The sequence below is a fragment of the Lutra lutra genome, chromosome 10 (assembly GCF_902655055.1).
Source record: "Lutra lutra chromosome 10, mLutLut1.2, whole genome shotgun sequence".
NCBI classification, from domain to species: domain Eukaryota; kingdom Metazoa; phylum Chordata; class Mammalia; order Carnivora; family Mustelidae; genus Lutra; species Lutra lutra.
The window spans coordinates 49110250-49133139 of NC_062287.1; the positions used below are offsets into that span (position 1 = coordinate 49110250).

Genomic DNA, 22890 nt, shown 5'->3' on the forward strand with positions numbered 1-22890 from the left:
TGTACTCTGGCATCTGAAATCATAAGACATATCTCAGAGTTAGCAATGAAACTCTCTAATATCACTTAGGGTATAGACCCTGAAAAGACTCCTTTGTGTCTCAGAGAGCCTTACACATTCTTTGTAACAATTAAAAAATGAATTCTATAACTTATGGTTAACCTTCTGTACTTTACAAAGCATATTCATGTGCACTTTAAGTGTCTCACTGATAGCCCAGAGTTTTCCTCATACTTTTTAATTGGATTACTGTAAAAAAAAATTGAGGTTGTATTTGAATTCGGATTCTGCCTCTAGTCCCAAATGTTTCTGGTATAACATGGAATCCTTGACTTTAAAGTAGTTTGTTACTTTAAACCATCATAATTTGATTATTATAAGTCTGCATCTGTAGATCTCTGTGGAATAAATGTTTTAAATTGGCTTCTAGGTAACATCCTATCCTGCCCAGGGAAACAACCCGAAGAGTTTTAACTTAGGGATTCATCAATTAGACTTTGTGCTCAAGACATAGGGGTTTAAAGGGGGGAAAATCCATTCTAGTTATAAAATGTTGAGTAGAGATATCTTTTTTCCCTGGTGCTTATGAGAGAAGCAGTTGTCTTTATCCAAGGCTGATCCCATCTCCTTTATTTGATTGATTGTTAAATCTATTGATGAGTGAGCTGCACTGCCAGAATCCCCAGCAGCAAGGTCAGCGGACTGATTCCTCAGCGGGGACGCTGGGGTCTGTGTGGAGGGAACCTCCTCCCTGCGTGAGCATTTTGAGTATGCAGAACACATCGGCTGAGCCTGGAGCTGGCAGTTAGTGCACACACACGCATACACGCACACACGCACACGCACACACCAGCGCTTTCCCCTCAAGTGAGGCGGCATTAGCAACTGCAGCCCCAGCTTCCTGGGCTGAGGTACCGGCGGCGCTGGCTGATTTGCTGGAGGAGCCCTGGAGCCCAGTTTCCGAGGGACCCGGTAACACGGCTATTGGCAGACAGCTACTTCTTCCCGGGCTGCTTCCCCAGCCCTAGCAAGAGGGCACGCTCTTCCAGACGCCGGTCGGCCTGAGGAGGAGGTTGCTCCGTGAGGAAGACAAGACCGCTTCCTCGGCGCTCTCTCCCTGCGTGCCGGCTACCTCGCGGTCCACTTTCAGGTAGGCGCTTGCAGATTTCTCAGGTTAGGTATCACAGCATTCACTTCAACTGACGGAGACTTTGTCACTCTAAGGACGCAGACGGATCAGGGTTTGGTAGTTCAGCAGTGATTTTTTTTTTTTTTTTTCAGATTAAAGTTTCAACGCAGATGGTAACTCTACTTCTCTCTCCTCTCACCCTTATAAATATTCTGCAGATATGAAACTCAGCTCCAGTTTGTGATTCATAGGCAACTCCACATTTAGCATATGTGTGGTTCCAACCTTTCGAGTTAGTGACAATTGTTATGCAACTCTGCATGTGTAATTTGAAGACCTTTAAATATTCTCTTCTTTGGCTGGGGGAAACATACCTCGGTCTTCTAAAATAAAAGCCAAGTGATTCAAACTCTTCCTCAGCATTTAACATTCAGTGATAAATAGACAGGAGGAAAGTTGCTGAATCACAGAAGTTTAATATTCATGCAAATTGCTGTATTTGTCAGAGAAAGCCGGGAAGCAAATGTCTTTTCATCTTTTTGAGCTCTTGTACATATCTGGACAATGTGGATTTGAAGAACAGAAGTTTTGGGTTGAGATAAGTCTGTCTTTTGTGGTAAGGTGGGTAAACTGATTATTTAACAAGGTAAACGATTAACTGGAGGGGATCTCTTCTCAAATGAGCTAGGTTCTAGGATTGCGTTTAGGGGCGTTCTTACTAAAAGATTTATTTTTGTGAAACTCCAGACAAAACTGATTTATTGATTTGAGTCTCTCTGTCTTAGAGATGACTTTTTTTTTTTAATTTGTTATTGCCCCAAACATTTCTTGACTACAGGCATTTTTCTATCCAAAATTCTAATTAAAAAAATAATAATAATATAGAAAAATTTCAACAACTTTTTGAACATTTCCATCTCTTCGTATTCATTTTAATCATTACTTGCACATTATCTCACAAGGAGTTTTATGAGAGAGTAATAGTCATAATTTAGCAAGTTGAGTTGAAATGAGCATAAAGAAATATTCTTTAGAAGACGTGCATCCTATATGTAAGTGAGGTTCATGGTACCTCTGAATTTCCACTGAGTTCCAAAGTGTGGTCTTATAGGAGTTTATAGTAAGCAGTGAATTAATCAGGCAGTGTTGGTTTTTGGGTCTTTTTGCAGATAGCACTTTATATTATGCTACACTTGTGAAACTTGATGTCTCTTTTCATTTTCCTTCTGGAAAGTGCCTCTGAGCTATTTTGTATTGATGGCATATGTGTCTTGATGTGGATGACCTCAGTTCTGATGTGGGAACTTGGCCCATGACTTTAGGCACATCTAGGTTTACGCTTGAAAGCCAAGGCATCACCTGGGATCAAGAATTTTCAAGCTTGGCCAGCCAGGTACCTTCCCCTCTGATAACTCTAGGAACCCCTTAAGCAAAAAGACCATGTGTGTGAGGTTATTTGTTGACTCTTTGGAAGCTAAAGGAAAAAGAGAAGAGTTGCTTTCTTCCGGTCATTAATGTTTAATGCAAAAGATCCCTCTGCAGTGCTCAACAAAGACTTTTAGTCCATGACAAATACTTAACATATGTTTTCTGTCATTGCTTTTGGCTCCCATAATATCTAGGGTTTCTACACTGCCTGGTATTAAAGTAATTTTGCAAATAGATTCTACAGTTTGCTGTACAGTAACTATACCAAGCAAGCACAACTTTACTTTTTGCTACTCCACACTTCGATTCATATTCAAACTTAGAATAAGCCTACTCATATTACTTTCTTCATGGTGCTGTGGCAGCTGATGGCTTAGTCCAAGGAAATGAAACAGCCAGGGAGATAGAGGACACATAACTCTTCCCCGCAACCCCATGTTGGGTACATGGTGTGTACTTGGAATGGAATCGTGGAGAGGGAGAGAATACTCTTTCTTTTTGTTTTTCTTTTGTCAGTGATGGCCAATTCAGCAAGCAACATAAGACATCCCAAGATGTGATCTTAACCAAGCGTTTTGTGGAGGTGAGAGGTGTTGAGCTAGCTTTCTCATTCTTGTTCCCCCTTACTCTACTTTTTCCCTAATCTAGATTTGTGAGGCAGATGAAAAGTCAGCCAGTTGCTTCCACATTATGGATTGCCAATCAGAGTTGTCTTTGCTGAGAGGGAATCAATTTCATTTTATTTGAAGCCAGAGGTGATGACTGTTCTGTCACCATGCTGGCTTCTGGTCACCAGCCTTCTTAATTTTGAAACACTTTCACTCCTCCTCTATATCTGATAGCCTTTCTTGGGTAGCTTGGTGAATTGGTGATTTAGGGGATTTTTGAAAATAAAAGCAAAATTGAATACTATGGGTTAAATCAAAGAAGCAGGTTAATGTTCAGTACTTTTAGATCACAACGTTTCCAGTCTTAGCCGTCAGTGGGATAAGGTTGATGGTGCAATCCACAAACATTTTTACACATGCACAACAACTTTTACAGACCTCTTTTGACCAAGGCAAAAGGAAGAGAAGGAAAAAAAAAAATAGAAGCAAAATTTATAAGCTTTCACAAAATGCAAACAGGTGCTGAATACCATGAAAACCATGCAGTTATACTTACAAACTGATTTTCCCCAAATTGCCCTGGATTATGCACTAGCTCTAACAATGGCATATTGTATGCATCCTTCAGGGCTGCACTGAGTGATAGCTGTAAATTAGAATGAAGAGAAGAAAATGCTCTACAGTTTCAATATTGAGGAGAATTAGGATCCAGATGGTAAAGCTTTTTATAGCAATACATTGGATGGTGTTACAAGCTTCTGTGGCTACTGCCCTATTATATTCCCTCTGTTAAAACGCAGTTTGGTGGAGGAACTGATTGCTAAGAGCCATCTTGCAAATCTAGGAAAGTGAACTTCTCCATGTTAAATTTCCCTTCTTTGCTGGTTTATTTTTATTTCCCTAATCCTTAACTTTTCTTCCATTCTAATTCCAAATCAGTCAAAAGTAGATAATGTGATTTGGTGTTGTTTGAGTGTTTAAGGTGGTGTTTTCTTTTCTCTCTCACTCCCCCCCCCCCCGCCTCGGTATCTTTCTCACATTAGGAATGCATTGAAAGTATATGAGACTGGGCATAATTGCAGAGTGCTTGTTAGATGGGTTTCCATCTGGCTTTCTAAACGTTTCTGGTCTAAGACCAGCTCTTCCTATGATCCTGTTTCTGGAAAGACAATTCTGATGAGAACTGATGGGGGAGTAGCTCAGGTGTTCCCTTGCTTAAAACATTACATTTGCTTTGAAGTGATTTTTCTACTACCTGTACTCTACTGAGAATCTTACTGCCTACAACCTTTTGGGGCCACAGTGGTGTGTCAGCTCAGGCATAGATATAGACAGTGAGCCACCTAGTGGTAATTAAGAGTAATTTTGATATTTTTAGCTGAACCTTGAAGTTGATGGACAAACATGGCTAATTTTCTGTTATATTGCAAAGGGGTGTTGGTTTTGTGAAAGCATCCTTCCATTATATCTCCTGCTTTCCAAATCAATTTTATAGTTGCAAGTACAAATTTATAACCTTATGCATCATTTTTCTTACCAGATATGACTTTCACCTCAGATATTTTCTTATGTGTATTCATTTAAAAATACATTTATGTAATTTTTCATGAAGTTAATAAATATTTGACTCATATTTTACACATTTAAGGTATGAATATATGTGAAAATTCATAAAACAGTAAAATGACATGTTTCCCCAGGGTATTTATACTGTATTCATTATATATATACATATATATATGTATATATATACATATATATATATCTGTGAATGCAAACATGTAAAAGAATAAAAGAAGATACATATAAATGTATACAAATAAAGATATGCTTTTGTTCTATATCAAAATAGAGTTATTAGGTATCAATTCCTATGCCTTTTTTTTCCTTCCTATGCCTTTTAAAGACTCTATGCAATCAATTACCAAGACTACAAAAGCCCATGCCTTATTTACTTACTTCTTTTCAGTATAGCTGTCTCTTTCTGTACTGCAGATCAACATTGGCATTGGTATAGGAGGCATATCTATTGGCTGGAAACAACTCTTTGAAATGGTTGTGGTTAAGGACACGCCTTTGGGAATGGGATTCTCTAAATACATACAGCAACCGTGAAGGTACTGTGCAAATGAAGGACACGGTTATTCCAGGTGATTATTTCCCATTTAGAAGAAATGAGAGCAGGTGGGGAGATCTAGTTAAATCTGGACTTGTTTTAATTACATTTTACTCTGATCAAAAAGAAAAACAAATTTGAGAAGTTGAATGGCAGGTAATTTGGTTAATTCTTTTATCCACTGTTTTATTTTATTTTTTTATTTTTATTTTTTTTTAAGATTTTATTTATTTATTTGACAGACAGAGATCACAAGTAGGCAGAGAGGCAGGCGGGGTGGGGTGGGGGGGTGGGAAGCAGGCTCCCCGCTGAGCAGAGAGCCTGATGCAGGGCTCAATCCCAGGACCCCGAGATCATTTTCTGAGCCAAAGGCAGAGGCTTAACCCACTGAGCCACCCAGGCACCCCTATTCACTATTTTATAATGGCACTATTTAGAGAACATTTTAACCAGGATCAAGTGTATAGATTTGCTTTCTAGGTCTTGAATGCAGTCTCTTAGGCAGCCCTGCTTATCCATGCTCTTCTTCGACTGTAGTCATTTATGTGGGCACACAGCCAGTATAAATGAATAATTCTCTGTGTGCATTTAAAAAAAATAGCAGAAAGACATTGTTTTGAAAGTTTTTCTTCCAAATGAGTTGAAATCTCAAAGTATGAATACAAACAGAAATTAATAATTCCTGATTTAATCTCAAGAACTTATTATATAATGTTCCACTTGTATAAGACCTAAATGGTAAAAAGAAGTTTATATCTCTTATTCCTTGGCATGGAATTAGGTATAATAAAATCATTATTGATTATGGGCCAGTATTATGGGCCACTGTTTATTAAGGGTCAGCTTCTCTGTCATTGTGAGGAAACATAAAAAGCTCATTAAAATAGTTTTAATATAATAGGTTAGTAATCTTATTCTTCAAACCTTTAGAAAATTCCCACTCAATGTTAGGTTTGCATGAAAATTAATGAAAAGGTTATCATTCATCTGTGAATTTTCATTTGAAATTTTTCCCGTGTATAGCAGTGATGGGGAGTACAATCTTGATTGGAATTTAGTTTGATTTTCACAAGCCAAATGTTCCTTTCCTTGTAAGTCTCTAAGCTAGAACTTGAGACGTGTTACTAGATGCACACAGTACTGTAATCATTTTAATATATTTCAAAATGATGGCTGGCAAGGAACACACTTTTTCACTCATAAAATATAGGGAAAAAAAGAATAAAGAGCCCTTTATTTTGCATTATTTTAGGATAGGAAGCATTTCAAACAAAGAAACTTCCCATTTCTCTCTCTCTGTGTCTCTTTCCATCCCCCCCATCCTTTCTTCTTTCTTTTTTCTTTTTCCCTACCAATCCAGTGTACTTACTTAACCTCCTCATTTTCCATTTAAGGATCTAAAAATCCCCAGTTAACTTTCACTGTCTGAATTGTGATTCATTTGGTTAATTATTTCCTACAATGTCCTTTAAATGTATGTAAATTAGACTTTTGATGAACTGGAATATGTTACAGATTCTCTGCATAAATCACACCAGGTTAAAAAAAAAAATCAACCTGTTTAAGAAGTAGGATATTTTTGGACCTTCCTCATTTGCTTCAGAAACTGAGGACATCTCAGTGCTGCTGGCTTCCAGTATATGCCTTCAGGGTCAGGCAGCCTGTACACTTTTCAGAGCGACCTATTCCTCAGTTTATTCCAATCTTTATTTTATTTTACTTTAAAGATTTTATTTATTTATTTGACAGAGAGAGAGAGCACAGCTGGGGGAGCAGCAGGCAGAGGGAGAGCGAGAAGCAGGCTTCCCTGAGCAGGAAGCCCGATGTGGGGCTCGATCCCAGAACCCTGGGGTCATGACCTGAGCTGAGGGCAGATGCTTAATGACTGAGCCACCCAGGTGCCCTTATTCCAGTCTTTAAAAGAAACTTAGTGTGAGTGAGCAGGTGTGGCAATATAAACTCTCCTATTTTCTAAGCTTGTTTTCCAAGGTAATCTTTATTTGTGAATATATTTATATATTCCCTTTTATAATAACATTTGCTGTATCATCATTATAATTTAATTAGAAGCAGTAATTTAGGAAACCATCCCACTTCTCTATACAATAATCCAAAAACAAAGCATTCTTAAAGTGACTGTAAATTGGGGCACCTGGGTGGCTCAGTCCTTGGGTGTCTGCCTTCGGCTCAGGTCATGATCCCAGGGTCCTGGGATTGAGCCCCACATCGGGCTTCCTGCTCAGCGGGAGGCCTGCTTCTCCCTCTCCCACTCCCTCTGCTTGTGTTCCCTCTCTTGCTGTGTCTCTCTCTGTCAAATAATAAAATCTTTTTTTAAAAAAAGTGACTGTAAATTGTCTTATTGAATACTGAAATATATGATAGTGCTTGATCCATTCTAAATAAAATATGTCATTTAGAACAACTCAGTTGTGGCATACTGTAGCAACAAATATTGTTAGACCATTTTTTCATGTTACTTTTCAAATACCTATCAACAGTGACTGTATCATATAGTCATGATTTTCTTTAAGTTTAAGCTGTAAGTTTCTGGTCCCTTATTCCTCATAATAACTCAAGTTTTTTTGGTTGGGTTTTGTTGTTGTTTTATCCCCCACTAATCTCGCTATTTTTTGTAATCCCTTACTTTTATCCTATGTAACAACATTGAAAAAACCAATATTTGCTTTTAAAAAAATAGTTTTATTTATTTGTTCTAGGTTTTTATTTCAATTCTAGTTAGTTAACATATAGTGTAATATTAGCTTCAAGGATAGAATTTAGTGATTCATCATTTACATATAACACCCAGGGCTCATCACAAGTGCCCTCCTTTTTTTTTTTTCTTTTAAAGATTTTATTTATTTATTTGACAGACAGAGATCACAAGTAGGCAGAGAGGCAGGCAGAGAAAGAGAGAGAGGAGGAAGCAGGCTCCCTGCAGAGCAGAGAGCCTGATGTGGGGCTCGATCCCAGGACCCTGGGATCATGACCCGAGCCGAAGGCAGAGGCTTTAACCCACTGAGCCACCCAGGCGCCCCACAAGTGCCCTCCTTAATGCCCACCACCCATTTAGCCCATCTCCCTTGCCACTTCCCTCCAGCAACCCTCAGTTTGTCCTCTGTAGTTAAGAGTCTGTTTTATGGTTTGCTTCACTCTTTTCTTTTCCCTCCTATGGTCATCTGTTTTGTTTCTGATATTCCACATATGAGTGAAACCATATGGTATTTGTCTTTCTCTGACTTATTTCCCTTAACATAATATACTAGCTCCATGGGCATTGTTGTAAATGGACAAGATTCATTCTTTTTTATGGCTGAGTAATATTCCATTGTGTGTATATATACTACATCTTCTTTGTCCATTCATCAGTCAATGGACATTTGGGCTCTTTCCATATTTTGACTATTGTGGACAATGCTGCTATAAACATTGGGGTGCCTGTGTCCCTTAAAATCAGTATTTTTTGTAACCTTTGGGTAAATACCTAGTAATTCATTGCTGGATTATAGCGTAGTTCTATTTTTTACTTTTTGAGGAACCTCCATACTGTTTCTGGAGTGACTGCACCAGTTTGTATTCCTACCAACTGTGTAAGAGGGTTTTCCTTTCTCCACATCCTTGCTATATCTTTTGTTTCCTGTGTATTAATTTTAGCCATTCTGACAAATATGAGGTGATATCTCATTGTGGTTTTGATTTGTATTTCCTTGATGATGAGTGATGTTGAACATATTTTCATATTCTCTTAGCCATCTGTCTTCTTTAGAAAATGTCTAGGGGTGCCTGGGTGGCTCAGTGGGTTAAGCCTTTGCCTTCAGCTCAGGTCACGATCCCAGGGTCCTGGGATCGAGCCCCACATCGAGCTCTCTGCTCAGCAGGGAGCCTGCTTCCCCCTCTCTCTCTCTGCCTGCCTCTCTGTCTACTTGTGATCTCTGTCAAATAAATAAGTAAATAAACTTAAAAAAAATGTCTATTCATGTCTTCTGCCCATTTCTTAACTGGATTATTTGTTTTTGGGGTGTTGAGTTTGATAAGTTCTTTACAGATTTTGGATACTAACCCTTTACCAGATAGGTAATTTGCAAATATCTACTCCCATTTTGTAGGCTGCATTTTAGTTTTGTTGATTATTTCTTTCGCTGTGCAAAAGCTTTTTATCTTGATGAGCCCCAGTGATTTATTTTTGCTTTTGTTTCCCTTGCCTCTGGAGACATACTGCTAAGAAGTTGCTGCAGCTGATGTCAAAGAGGTTGCTGCCTGTGTTCTCCTCTAGGATTTTGATGGATTCCTGTCTCACATTGAGGTCTTTCATCATTCATTTTTAATTTATTTTTGTGTATGGTATAAGAAAGTGGTCCAGTTTTGTTATTCTACATGTGGCTATCCAGTTTTCCCAACACCATTTGTTGAAGAGACTGTCTTGTTTCTATTGGATATTCTTTCTGCTTTGTGGAATATTAGTTAACCCTGTAGTTGTGGGTCCATTTCTGGGGTCTCTATTCTCTTTCATTGATCTATGTGTCAGTTTTTGTGCCAGTACCATACTGTCTTGATGATAACAGCTTTGTAATAGAGCTTGAAGTCTAGAATGTGATGCCTTCAGCTTTGCTTTTCTTTTTCATGATTACTTTGACCACTCAGGATCTTTTGTGGTTCCATACACATTTTAGGATTGTTTGTTCTAGCTCTGTGAAAAATGCTGGTAAAAACAATATTTCTAATGCAAAAAGGAGAATAAAATGTCCATTGCTGTTTCATATTCTAAAGATTTTGCTTTACAGTGATTGGATATAAAATACTTATCAACTGGCCAATTAACAAAAACCTAGTCACAGTCTTGACTTGAGGGGATTTTGTGTTAGCACATTTCTTAGCAGTTTATGAAGTGGCAAACTAGATATTCTCTTTGATTTAAAGGATCTGATGCAGGGTACCTGTCGAAGTACCAAGTCTCTAGCTCAGGCTTAAGAAAGAAAGGAAGTTACTCAGCTAAGGAGAACCAGGAAATGCCATCCCAATTTATATACCCACCAATATTTCATGTGTCTCTATCTTAAGACTCTAGGGAGTGTCATCTTGCCTACAGGGAAGATGAATCTCATCTTCCTACAGGAAGAGAATCTCACATTGTCATTTTTTTCTGATTTCACTGGCCACTTAGCCTCATTATGCAGGTCCTCTTATGATCACCACAGAGTTCAGTTTTGTAGTAAATCATGACTGATATGTTTCAGATTATTCGGATTACCCGTTTGGTTTCTGCTCACTTGGGTACATCCTTCAACTACAGGTTTGGGTTGAAAAAACAAAGAAACAAGCAAACAAACACCCAAACCCATGGAGAAGAACATGAAAGGGACACACCTTCTTACCTAAAAAGACATGTACGTCCCACTCATTTACCTCTTCTTAGATAAGGAGATGAAAGAAAAGATTTAAGTAATAATTACAATCTTGCCTTTGTTAATATCCCTGAGAAAAATCACTTTTCAACTTTTAAAATCCTTTCTATATTTTTTAGCCTCTATGACTAAGAGGCTAATAAGAATGAGTAACTTTCTCATGCATATAGCTATTTACTATATATGAAACATTTATGAACATTTTGTGTGTTGTGTCTCCTTTCCTCTGTAAACTTCTTGAGGTTAAGAGCGATTTCACATAGACCATTGTTACCAGAATCTTTACAATGATAGAAATTGCCTGACATGCCTTTTTTTTTTTTTTTTTTTTAAATAATAGCTTTCCTGGCAACCTTCTTTGGAGATTATTTTCATTCAGCATTTTTAGCGTGGTACACAAAAATTAGCATTTTTAACTAATAATTCTTAAACATGATAAAGAAAATGGAAATTTGTGTGTTTCACTATCCCTTGCACATGGTAGCACTTGAGCTTTTTAAATTAACTAAATTTCACACTTTTAGGTCATTTGTACTGAGATCTTTTAAAGCCTTGAATCTGTGATCTGACCTGATTAATCTCTCTGTCCTGTGTCGTCAGTGACTTTAATAAATGAGTCTTCTATGTCTTCTGCATTTGCATCAATGATGTTGAGCAGGACAGAGTTCACCAGCTTGCCAGAAACCTCCCTCTAATTTGGCACTGAAGCAATAATTCACATTAATTGTCATCTGTGCTTGAAATACAAAGCCATGTAACTCTGCACTCTCTATTCTACATGCTTTCATTCTATGGTAAGGAGCTCATTGAGACTCCAAATCTTTACTGAAATTACTATTTCTTAAAATAACTCCTGAGCAAAGTGATCCAATTAAAAGAAAGTTTTGTAAACTTTATAAAGTTATATAGGTTTCTAATAATCACATTTTTTAAAGATCTTGATAAACTATGTATAATAATCCATTATAAAATTTTGTTGTGGGGGTGGGTGATAAACTTACAAGTTCATTTTTCCTCATCATCCGTCTTTAGGACACTTCCTATTCTCTGGAATGTTTGAATAATTACTCTCACACCTGATAAGCACCTTTGGTCAGGTAGGTATTCTGGAAGTACTTTTCTTCTTCTTGTTAGTTTCAATCCTTGTTGGCCTACATTTATATTACCCTTTATAGTACCAAAGAGTATTTTTGTTCTTAGAAGTAAGAATGTGTTGGGTTATTTGGCTTCTCTCGGTTTTTATTAAAAACTGTATCATTGGCCCAAGGCTGTTAACCTATCTTTTCAATATTCTTGTTTTTATTGTAAACATGCTTATTTTATTTTATTATTTTCAGCATTTTAAAGGATCTCAGCTCTGTCTAGATTTTAGCATTGATGAAAAAGTGTCATAGGTAATTTTATCTTGTTTAATGATTTTTTTACATTTGAAGATCTGCATTAGTGCCATCTATCATAAGTCCTTCAAGCCTTTGACCTGCTATTCAGTCAAGATCACAGGATAAATAGCTTTAGGAAATCTTGTGATTATTGCGCTTGACAAATATGTTATTTTATGCAAATTCAGGGATGTCAAAGGTGTTTCCAGTCCCCACACCCTAAACCAGCCTTGGTTCTTGAGTTCAGCAAAGAATGCTGACAAACTCTCAAGTAAGTAAGAGCTTAATAGCAGTTGAAACAAAAGTACATTGTCATGGTGAAAGAGCAGCCAGGCCCAGAGGTGGCAAGTGCCCAGTGGTCACGGTTGTTCTTTTTCACCGTTGTAGGAGTTTGGGGTCATAGCTAGGGTGGTCTCTGACTGTGGTTGCCTCCAGTCATCTAAGGATTTCCACCTACAGGTCAGGAGAGGGAGTTTTTGGCCCTGTGTGGTCCTTTTCAGAACTATCCCCCTAGGGGTGTCAAAATTGTAATGTAAATGTATTATAACAAAGCTGTAGGTTACTATAGGGCAGTGGTTATAGGGAATAACATGTGTATTCTGGTTTCTTTCCCAGCTCTTTGAAACTTGTTTTTTTGCCCTTCTTAACAATCAGGGAACAGTCCCGTTTCCTACCCATGTCTGGCTGCTGCCTCCTCTTTATCAGGGACAGTATATCTTTGCTAGAGTAGTAGCTTTGAAACTCGGCTCTTACTTACCTCTGACATTTTGCATCTGGGAATGCATTTAATAAGACATCTTGAGACATAGTCAGAATTGGACAGAAAAAAAATTGAAGGAATAAATCATAATTATCTATAAAAGAATAAAACTCACAGTGTATTGCCAATAGGTAAAATTAATTTTGTGAGTTTTTGTTTTTGTTTTAAGTAAAATCATCTAAGAGGCACCTTATATATATATGTATTTTTTTTAAGCAACTAGAAACACTAGTTATGAATTACAGGATTCTAGAAAGATAAAGATAACATATAAAAAATGAATTTTATAGTCAATGGTGTATATTGGGTTGATTCTAAAAAATACATTATTGTATTTCTCCCTGTGGCGGTTTTCTGGGGACAAGTCAGGGGATCATTTTTTAGGTTGATGAATATTTGATTTGTTATTAGTTGTATTTTCAGTTTGCTATGGTGTTGGGTGGGGAAGTATCAAGGGATTTTGAGTAACTCTTATTTAAACTTAGAGAGTGGATGTAAGAATGTGTAAAAACAAACCTTTTCCTCCAAATCTGTCCTTAGTATTTTTGTCTTAAGCAACACAACTCAAAACAACATAGTAAAACTATCAGCTTAAAATTTTTCCATAAGCCATGGAAAGGTTTGGTACTCTTTAGGGAATGTTGAAAGGCCACCAATATCCTGATTTTGGTGGCCTCAGACATATATGTTTCTCCTCTAATATTCTAAGAGAATCTTAAGTGGGAGGCTTCTTTTAGGGACTGGAAAGAAAAGACACAAATGGTTCTGTAGGATTCCAGCATTAAGCCCTATTGCAAATGAGCAGAGGGTGAGCATGTGAGAAAATGTCTTTTGCTTTCTTTCATTTTCATTGTCTCTAGGTTGTGCGTAATTTAAATCTTTTGCTTGGCTAAGCTTTTATAGGGGAACACATTGAATAAAATAGGTGAGAGTTAAAAAAAACAACAAAATAACAAAGCTTAGAGATTGAATCTAAGATTGTGATTTGAGAACTTCGTGCTTGAATTGTCTCTCTGCAGGAACAGAGGGAATTGAGATCAGGGTCAGGTTCAGATGTATTATGGATGGTCAGAATAAAGTGCTCACACAACATTGAGTCACAGGATGTGAAGTCCCGAGCTAATATGACATCTGAAAGACAATCTCAGAGACAATATGGAAAGTCTACAGGTTACTCATATGACTGTCTCACACACCTTTGATACTCAAGTTACTATTTTTTATGAAAAAAAAAAAATTCTTGCAAGAATATTGAGTGCAGTGCCTCACCTTCCATTTCTTTCCAGTTTACTGCATCTTTCCTTTTCTCTATCACTGTAGCTGCCAAACAGATTCCTGATGGCCAGTCAAATGTAACAGTGTTGACAGAAATCAGCAGAGGGAGGCCCAGGGTGGTTTTGTTTAGTTTTAACTTTTGATGTGGCAGATTCTGTGCTTAGCATTTCTTTCTTTCTTTCTTTCTTTCTTTCTTTCTTTCTTTCTTTCTTCTTTTTTAAAGATTTTATTTATCTATTTATTTATTTAACAGAGAGAGAGAGAGAGCAAGAGCGAGCCCACAAGCAGGGGAACAGCGGGCAGAACAGGCAGAGGGAGAAGCAGGTTCCCCGCTGAGGGAGGAACCTGTTGCAGGGTTCAATCTAGGACCCTAGGATCATGACCCAAGCCGAAGGCAGCCACCCAACCGACTGAGCCACCCAGTCATCCCTGTGCTTACCATTTCATGAGCATTGTCTGTTTTCACCTTCAAACCAATGCTGTGAGATTGAGTCTCTCTATGCTTATTCCCCTTTCAGGAATGAGGAAATGGAGGCCCTGGGAAGTTCCAAAAAAGACACAGAAGTCCTAAATAGAAGACCTTAGCTTTATTGATAACTGGTAGTAAATTTGGAACCAGAGTGTAGATATTCCTTTATCCTTCGATCTAGTTCCAGAACACTACTGCCTCATTAGTGAACTAAATAAAGTTCCTACTATAGTCAGTGCCACTAAGTGAATGCATGCTTGTGAAGTACTTCTAGAACTTTCTCCTAGGGCCTATGAGAGATAGTTGAGGACAGCGTTTGAATTTAACTACCTGGTGTGCAGCACACTTCTGTGCAGGAGCTGGGTGATAATAAGTAAGTTACTTAAACTTTTGTGTATGAGTTAGTTCTCTGATTTATAAAAAGAGATAATAGTATTTTCCTTATGAAGTTGGAGTGAGGATTAAATGTGTTCATATGTGTTTATAAAGCATTTAGAATAGTACTTGACATATAGAGAGCATTTTCTAAGTGTTAGGTATAATTTCTTGCTTCCATCTCAATAGCTGGGGAAAAAAACCTCACAGCTTCCAATATTTCCTTGTTTCTTATTGTGTTTCACATAATCCTTTACTCTGTAGAGCACATGATATCAACACGTGTCTTCCAGTTGTGCATGGAATTAACACAGACTATGGAGAAGACTACAGCATGGCCCCTGAGCTGAGGAGATTGGACAAGTGACTAAATACTGGAAAAGGGATCTAGCAGGTGCTATAACAGAGCACTGAATGCAAGATATCATAGTACTAAGTATCCATTCTGCTGGAAAAAGGCTTAACAAAGGTTACAACTGTTGACCTAGGTTTTGAAGGAGAAATTGCAAGTCCCCCCTCCAGCCAAAATTGTATGAAAAATGTCCCAGACCCTATGACCAATACAGCATTTATAGTGATATGAGAACAAATAGCTTTTTGTTTTTGAGTAGAGAATGAATACAGGGCAAATGTGGAGAAGAGCAAGGGTATGATATTGCAAGAGGTGGGCAAGTGCCAAATGTGGAGAAATTCTATCCCATACTAAGAAGCTTTAGAAAATTTTTAAGCCAGAAGGATATGCTCCTCAAAGATATCTCAGAGCAATAATGGACTGTGACAACATTAATTGTAAAGGTGGCAAAGATGCCAATCTTCCAAAAATGTATCATCTTCCCGCAATTAAAAATAATTGCATTTCTTCTTGCTGGAAAAAGGAAAATGTTATTATTCCTTCTCCCTATGGGTAAAGTTGTGATTCTTATGTAAACTCCTAGGGATTCTCTATAGGGAAAGGGGCATTATGGGAAGAATAATTTTGAACTGAGAAAGAATAAAGTTCATCCAAGGGAGTGTTATAAAATTCATCATTATGATTACTCAGAACCAGTCTGTACAAGTGATAAATTATCCTATCCATTCTCAATAGTAAATTGTACTAATAACAATCCAGCTTTATTTAGATTCCAAAAATTGATTCTCTGGATTGTGGTGTAGAGTAGTTTCCATAGCTATCCTTCTCTCTATGGAATGATGTTTTTAAACAAATATTTTTAAAATTAGATCAAATAACATGATATATAAAGTATATCTTAGAAGACCTAGATGACTTGAGGCTAAAAAGGTAATAGAATAAAAATGTATTACACTTTTACTTCTCTATATTGGCTCAGAATTTCTGTTTCTGGGAGACGTGGTGATGTCTAGGTTGACATATGTTTATTGGATTATCAAATTAATTAAATAATTCGCTTACTCCCTATGTATGAAGGATTGCCTGTCTACATTCTTCCTCTCTCTTACTGTGTCTCTCTCTTTTTCTCCCTTCCTTACCATTCCTCTTTTTCTTTTGCTCTAAAAAGCAAAATGTTCTAATTGAGTAGAAAAAAACTTTCCACTCAGAATATGACCTGGATCTGAATCCTGGACCCCTTATCGACTTGATGTGTGACTTTGAAAAGTCACTGAAGGGTTTCTGTTTCCCATTTCCATACATACAAAATACAGGTAATACTTATGTCATAAGTTTGCTCTAAAAAAGAAATAAAATACATTTTTTGTTAATATAATTAGTTACCTACCTGAAATATCAGAGATATTCAAACATTTATTGGCCCTGGATCCTAACTATGGTTTGTGTAAAATATCCAGTGATTATTGCAACTATTCATGACTTATATTACCTTAGAAATTCTCAGTTGAATTATCATTTCTTGGTTACTAGAATGAATTGATGAATTCTGTATGTGCTTAGGTTAAAAGAAAAAGCAGTTTCATCACAAAGAGCAGTTTCATCAGGTTATGTTTCCCTGATATCTTGAGCTGTGAATTCCTTGAGACATGGATATTGTCTTATTCATCATCAGATTCTTGAGGTGTGGCACCTTGACCAGAAACACAGCAAATGCAAAATGTATGTTTGTTGATTTTTTTTTAAGTTGGTGTTCATGAGCAGAGTCTGTTTAGCCTTATTAAATCACAGAGTATCTAAGCATGCTGTTCACTTCAGTGACTGAACATCAGAAAAGATGATTTATTTATAAATTATATTTTACCACCACAGCAAAGTGAGACAGGTTAACTATGTCAAATCTCTCAGTAATGTTTTTATGAGAAATTAAATGGAACTGCATAGAGTAATGCTTCATAAGTATTAGAAAACTGTGTTTTTGTTCTGTTTTTTTTTTGTGTGTGTGTGGTTGTTTTGTTTTGTATTATTTTCAGGCATTGAGACATGACCTGCTGTCAGCTGTAGCTAAGGTTACATAAGATTCAGCTGTGTATAGAGACCTGCAACCAACTTTCTGATTCATGGTATAATGAGAAATCAAGATATGATGGAATAGATTGAACATGACTCATTTCCAGATAATTTTAAGTTGAAAGCTAATCCTAGAAGTTCCAAAAATGTTTCTAGGCAGTGACATAGTAAATGGATTCCTACATGAATGTTTTAAAGCTACATCCAGATTGCTCAATGAAGTGCACAGAATCATGCACATAGAGAAACTAATTTGTCTTACCTCCACTCACAAATCTTTTTGATATAGTTCAACAAGTATTTTTAAATCACCTGCTACATGAAGATTCAGCATGTTTTTATTTTCTCACAAGCTGACTGGAGACAATTTATTTCTCTTATCTGCGTTCAGATTTTGTATCAACAGATAAATGGCATAAATGAATTGTGAAGGTTTTTCCCAGCTCTAATGTCCCAATATCTCAAGTCTGTGATTGACCCCATTACTTTGATAATATGTTACTTTTTATTCTAAATTTTTTTCCACTTTAAATTTTGAGGGAGACTATGTCTCTCATTTTTATGCCTCCTAATCATTGTCTAAGTCTAAGTCTTAATAGCTTCCTCTGATATATCCAATTTCTCAATATTCTGTTCCTGACACTTTCTCAAATGTCATTGTCATGGTTATATTCTTACCTACCTAGGTCCTGTGAGAGTACTTGAAGCTAGTTGACCATGAGCTAAGCTATTTTAGGAAATAACTTAATAACTAGAGAATATTGATGTTAGGGACACTTTGCAGATAATCTAGTTCACTGGGTCTCAGGTTTTAGGGTTCATCAGATATACATAGAAGTCTTGCTCAAATACAGATTGCTGGACCCCATTCCCAAATTTTCCACTTCAGTTGGTCTAGGAGGGACCCAATAATTTGCATTTTTTACAAGTTTTTGAATGATGTTGATGATGATGATGATGATGACCACAATGGGATGATGGTCTGGAGCCACACCTTAACAACCACTTCTCTAGGTCAACTCCTTTGCTAGGGACAGATGGTGATGTTACACAGCAAATTAGTACTGAGTTCCAAAATAGTGTTATAACATAATACCTAGTCCCGTGTTCTCTTCCATTAAATCGTTGTTTCTGATAGTATGTTCTGTGGTACATTACATATATCAGACAAAGTATGCATTCAGGTAAATAGCAGTTATTTATTTTGTTTATTTGCACTTGCATTTGTTCAGAATATCTTTTCCTCACCTCTAAATATTATATGATATGATAATTTGAATACAGCTTTAGCAAGTCTTTAATCACTATTTTTTTTAAAGATTTTATTTATTTATTTGACAGAGAGAGAGAAAGAGAGAGAGCACAAGCAGGGGGAGCAGCAGGCAGAGGAGAATGAGAAGCAGGCTCCCCGCTAAGCAGAGAGCCTGACATGGGGCTCAATCCCAGGACTCTGGGATCACAACCTGAGCCAAAGGCAGATGTTCAAGTAACTGAACCACCCCTAATCACTAATGTTTATTAGTAAACATTTCGGTAATTTTCTTTTTACTTTCAATGTTTTATAATCCATTCCATTGGTATGCTTTCAGATTGGTTTTAATTGCCCTTGTCCCTTACCAGACCTTCTCACTTATTGTTAAAGCTATAGTCATGAGCTGCTGAAACTCATCAGTTTCTGAGAATACTCAATTTTCAACACAATAGCATGTATTTTCCTCCAAGGTCCTAATGTCTGGTTAATATATGAAATTATTGTCCATAGGTAGGCTTCTTTCTGGCAGAGGGAAAATCAGATTGCAAATTAGTTTTTTCTCTTTTTTTTAAAGATATTCTGTACTTGGGCCTTAATACCGTCAGTCAAGAAAGATGCTATATGAATGTCAATCAAAGGAGTGAGAAAATGATTAGTGTGCTCTGCCAAAAGATATGACAATTTAAAACAGAGTTATGCTAGGCCAAGTATTTTTCTATTTATCTTTTAGCAAATTAGCCCTTGTTCTAAGAGAAAAAGGAAAAACAAACTATTAATGCCTCAGAAATGATGGAGTAGTTCTGCTAGAATACGTAAATCTGTATGGGAAGGAGACAAATAGCTCTACATTTTTCCTAGGTAGAAAGAAGAAAAGGAAGCATGCAGAATTTGATCAAGACAGGGAGAAAGATTCTTGCGTCATTTGCACAGGCTAAGCTGGATAATGGAAAACATGCAACTTTTGCAGGCAAAGAGACCAATGCATGAATTGTTTCCCAATTTATGTGGCTATGACCTAGGGAAATTTTTTTAAATCTCTTAGAATCTGAGTTTTCTCATCTGTAAAAAAGGATATGAGTAACGCTTGTTTTGGGTAGATTACGGGGAAGATAGCCTCTCTGAATGCAAGAGGGAACCTATCTCGTTATTTTGGGTACTCCTAACACTAGTCAGAGCAAAGAATGCAGGAAGCTAAACCACTTTATCCTTCAACTTTATCCCACAGAGATAACTATATCGCCTTAAGATGGATAGCACACTAAAATGTTGATGGGTGCTTTGCTTTATGCCTTAAAAGGTATTTTATCATTTAAAAAAATTGAGTCTCATAGTTAACCCAAAATTATATCACCAATTTTAGGAAAATAATGTCTACTTTATAATAATCAGGTCACTTAAATATACTTTTATTTCTTCCATCTGAAGTTTGAGTTGTCTCAACTGGTAAGTAGATGATTAACAAATATAAAATATGTTAGATCAAAGGAAAATGTGAAACCTCATAGTAGAATTTGATATCCTGATTGGATTATATAGCTTTTCAAAAAACCACCTTTAAGGTAAGATGCTCCTTAATGTTTTTTTTCACTGTTTCACTGTTTCTCTCTTGCCTCTTGTGTTTGTTTCTCGTTAACTTTAATGATCCTGGGTGGGTGGCAGAACAAAACAAGTAGCATTGATTGATTGATTTAGTCTATTACAAAACATTCAGTCTCTTTACAAAGGATGGGATCTTGACTCTGCTCCTCAGGCGGTGTGTGCTAGAGCTCTAGGACATCTGTGTGATGTCTGTGGCCTGCCTACACAACTACTTGACTCGAGCATATGGACATCTTTGTTGGCAACTTAGCCTCATCACACACCCACACACTTCCTCTGAACAGTACTCCAGGACTAACTCAGAAAGACTATGTGCCTATTTATTTCTAAAATGTTTCAAGTCTAAACATCGTAGGAAGAAGATATGGGAATCATGTCACACTGAGAAAAATGCAATTACTCTGAAACCTGAGAGTTTTTAGGAATCTGGAACTAGGCTGTGTGTGGACTCAACATGAGAGTTCTGTAATATAAATTGGATCATGTGACCATTCACTTAAAATGCTTCAGTGGCATGCCATTGTGTTCAGGAGGAAGCCGGAGCTCTTCAGTGTTTATCAGTCTCTTCTGGTCTGGGCTCTCTTGTCTTTCATGTGTAACCACTTTCCCTGAACAGTTGTGTTCCAGTCATAGGAATTTGCCCACATTTTCTTACAAGTCCATGATTTTTGGCCTTCGATCTTGTTATGGTACATGTTCCCCCATACGCTTCAGTTTTTCCATTAAGCTTTGCTCAAATATCATCAATTCTTAGAAGTATTCTTTGGCTACATTTACCTGCATTAGGTACTCCTCTCTCCTTATTTCTTTCACAGTGCATAGTGTCACCTGTCTTTGTCTCTTTATCTGGAATCCTTTTCCAACAGTATGTGACTTCCATGTCTCATTCATCTCTATGTCCCTGGAGTCTATCAAGTATCTTGCACATAGGAAGTGCTTAAAAAATTTTCGAAAGGAGCAAATGCCTCCACTCATCCAACATGAAGAGTATTTCTTATGAGTAAAAAGCCACTCTTATCCCTTCTAATTTTTGAGATTACTCTCCCTTGCCCTCTGACATCATTACTCCAAATTCAAAGTCATAGTCATTATTAGATAATTGTATATTGAAAAGACATAGCCACTGTTACAGTCTAGCCTTGCTATTAGACGCTGTATTACTGAATAGGTGTGCTAAGGATGAGCAACGTAATTATTCTTTTAAGAAATTATGTCTGTTATTTCAAGGGAAAAAAACAAATTAGTTATGGGAAAGGTGAAAATAGTGGTTGACTTTCTTTCATATATAGTATGATTTCATATTATTTTTTAAAAATATGTTTGTGAAGAAACATCATACTAATTTTAATGCTTGGGGCTTCTAGAAACTTAACACAACCCCAGTTTATGAGATTGAACTAATTATTCACTTTTCTGTGCCTCAGTTTGATCTTGTATAGAAAATTAATATGTAAAACCCAACTCTCAGGAGGTTTGTGAAAAGTAAATGTAATAAAGTATATGAACAAACATTGACCACTTGGCATATATTATTAAATACTTTATAAGTGCTACCATTGATTACTGTCTAACTGACTTCTGCCTTTACTTATGAGAATTTAAGTTTTAGTCATAAAAATAAGATTGCTTTCATGTAATCTTCCATAACCACTCTGCATTCATATGTAGTGATGACCAGATGAACAAATTTATTGAAGCTGTATTTCAACACATTGATAGTGACCTTCAAGTACTATGTATAAATGTGAACGATATTTATGTGCATACACATATACAATAGTCATAATATTGCATTGGGATTTTCTTAAAGTAGATTTTAATCTAAGATGATTGATTGCTTATTATGTTCATTTTTTTAAGCGACATCATATAGATAATGAAGTAAACATATGGTTGAAAAATACTATCCCTCCACCCCAAGGTAGTCCAGTTCATTCCCCTTGCTTCTGAGGGTTTTCTACTTTAAATTTAAAGGCTCGATAAATGGGAACTAAAATTAAAAAAAAAAAAAAGCATTTAAATATAAAGCTATTTTAAAAATAGTTAATAATACCAGCCTTTAGGAATAATTAAATCATATATTGGTTTCTTGCTTTTTAATTTTTTAATATTTTCCTAAGTATTTGTGTTTAACTGATTGATATAATTTAATATAATGCCCTTATTTACTTAATTTAAACACAGTTTCATATCTTTAAATGCTCTCATTCTTTGCTAGCCTTATTTCAATGTTCTTGGACTATTTTAGTAATAATTTCTCTGCTTTCGTAAACTATACCCTACTTTCTCCCACTTTGCTCCTTGCTCTACAAGACTAGGTAATTCCCCCAATCATGCAGTTCACAGTACTTATCCCAATTTAAACTATATATTATGCTATTTTACTGCAGTGATTATAGTGGGAGTTATTTATGTGATTATCTGTTTCTCTTTCTCACTAGACTGTAAGATCCAGAATACCTAGGACTATTAATCTGTCTTTTTTGTCACTGTGACTTCAAGGTATAAGACTGTAACTTGCTACTTGCTATAGGTTCTTTATAAATGACTGTAGGCATATTTTATCATTCTAGTCATGCTTTACCCAAACCTCTGTGTAGTTTAATGAAACTATATTCTGATATCTCAGGCACATTTAGAAGAGAGACAGAGTAGTCCCACCTGGCATCTATTAACAGA

General features: G+C 36.6%; 1 protein-coding gene across 1 annotated transcript in view; it reads left to right on the plus strand.

Annotated features, from left to right (window-relative positions):
- Positions 1–874: 874 nt before the first annotated feature.
- The window catches only part of TENM4 (teneurin transmembrane protein 4), a 2938802-nt gene continuing 2916786 nt past the window's right edge, over positions 875–22890 (plus strand). Inside the window, exon 1 of the mRNA XM_047690277.1 lies at positions 875–1150. The gene's annotated coding sequence lies outside the window, so the exon portion shown is untranslated. The remainder of the gene's footprint in view (positions 1151–22890) is intronic.